Below are 2,500 nucleotides of genomic sequence, written 5' to 3'. Positions count from 1 at the left end.
GGGGTTGTTGATTTATAGTGCATTCGCGCTCTCTCTCTCTCTCTCTCTCTTGGTCTCGCTCTCTCTCTATCTATCTCTATATCTCTATATCTTTCTCGCTCTCTCTCTCCCTCTCTCTTGGTCTTGGTCTCTCTCTCTCTCTCTCATGGTCTCTTTCTTTCTCTCTCTCTCTCTCTCTCTGTGTGTCTCTCTCTCTCTCTCTCTTGGTCTCTCTCTCTCTCTCTGTCTCTGTCTCTGTCTCTCTCTCTCTCTCTTGGTCTCTCTCTCTCTCTCTCTTTCTCTCTTGGTCTCGCTCTCTCTCTCTCTCTCCCTCCCTCTCTTTCTCTCCCTTCCTCACCCCCCCTCTCTCTCCCTCCCTCCCCTCCTCTGCCTTTCTCTCTCTCTCTCTCTCTCTCTCTCTCTCTCTCGATTCATATTATTTTCTTTTTATCATTGATAACACCCTCATCCTCTTCCTCCCTTAAGTATTCTAAGCATGTAAATTTCTGCAACATATTTATGAAGACGATGTGAATAAAAATCAATGGGGTTAAACAGCGAAATAAAGATGATGAAAATGATGATATGATTAATAATGATAATCATAGCAGCAATAATGATGATGATAATGACAGTTATATTGATAATGATGATGATAATGATGAAAATTATATAGTAATAATGACAATTATATTAATGATAATGATGATAACAACAAAAATAACTTCAGTGATGATAGTAATGATAATGGTAATGATAATGATAATGACAATAAAATTGTGATCATGATGATAATAACAACACCAACAACAGCAATAATGATAATGATAATAACAACAACAGCAGTAATGGTGATAACAAAGATGGTGATAATAGCAGTGATGACGAGAAAAATAGTAGTAATAATGTTAATGATAAGGATAGAATAATGATGATAATAACGGCAATAATGATAACAACAACAATATTAATGCAATAACAATTATGATGATAATGATAATAATAATAATGATGACAAGGATTATGGTGATAGGAATAATGAGAGTGATGATAATTATGAGGATAAAAAAAGACAATTATAAAAATAACAATAGTAAAGACAATTATGATAAATATAACAACAATAACAATAATGATGATATTAACGATAATGATAATAATCAACATTATAATAGCAATAATGAGAGTGATGATAAAATATAATAACAAAAAACATCAATGAAATTTCAAGATAACATAACAAAAAAAAAAAAGAAAAAAAAAAAAAAAGAGTGAAAAAAAGTTAACTAACAGCAGCTGCAACAGAATCTGCAAAAACAGCATTAAAAAGAAACAGCAGTTCAGGAAAGCCAACATTGCAAGGCAACAGGACGCCTACAGGATTTCAACAACGCAGCAACACCATTGCATGAATTCAGACACGAAATCACAAAAAAATATGCAATGAAACATTTCGTCAGCCTGATAATAGTGGGAATGGTGCAGTACTATTGATTGTAATAGACTGGGAAATAGTTAATAGGAGAGTTGACCATTATACAGTATATCATGCTGGATGCTGGAAGGAGGGAGGGAGGGAGAGAGCGAAAGAGAGACAGGCAGGCAGACAGAGGGAGAGAGAGAGAGAGAGAGGCAGACAGACAGAGGGAGAGAGAGAGAGAGAGAGACAGGCAGACAGACAGAGGGGGAGAGAGAGAGAGGATACGACCCGAGAGAGAGAGCGGAATGAGACGATCGAGAGAGAGAGAGAGAGAGAGCGAGGACGCCGAGAGAGAGAGAGAGAGACAAAGAAAGAGAGAGGGACAGAGAGAGGAAAGAAAGAGAGCCGCAGGGCTACGATGAGCGGACCAAAGAGAGAGAGAGAAAGAGGGAGAGATAAGTAAAAGATACAAGATAAACACGAAAAAAAATAAAAGAGAGAAAATACAAAACAAACAAAACTATTCATCTCCCCTCCAAAACTTCATGTAATAGTCTATCATCCATTAAATCAAAATCACATTCCAAAATCATCTCAATTCGGGTGCAACATATTGACCAGAAAAATTCGTCGACAAACTACCATACCTTTTAAAAACAACAATCGAACTGGATCACTCACCTCTTAAACTTTACTTAACTAGCCAATGAATTAAAAAAAAATACGACATGTTAATGACATGTCTGAGAAAATAAGAAGGAGGAGGGACTTAAGTGAATTGCTAGAAGCTTTTAAGGTTTCCGAACAAGTGCTGTATTTAAGGGTGGTTTTTTTGTGTTTTGTTTTTTTGTTGTTATTTTTATGTTTTGTTTGTTTTGTTGTTTTGTTTTTTTTTGTTTGTTTTCCTAATGCTTGCAAAGCCTGTGTTGATCACCATTACGCCCAGTCTGATGAGATGTATTTGGGAATGTAAGGGTTAAAGGATACACGGGGAAGGAGAGGGGGGAGGCGGTGGAAAGAGGAGGAAGAGAGAGATGAAGAGGGAGGGGGAAGAGGGGGGGGGAGGGGAAAGAGAAAGAGAAGGTTGGTGGGGTATGAGAA

The sequence above is a fragment of the Penaeus japonicus genome, unplaced genomic scaffold (genome assembly GCF_977035675.1).
Source record: "Penaeus japonicus unplaced genomic scaffold, GWHDUDI00000001_assembly GWHDUDI00000040, whole genome shotgun sequence".
NCBI classification, from domain to species: Eukaryota; Metazoa; Arthropoda; class Malacostraca; order Decapoda; family Penaeidae; genus Penaeus; species Penaeus japonicus.
This window is presented reverse-complemented; position numbering follows the sequence as displayed.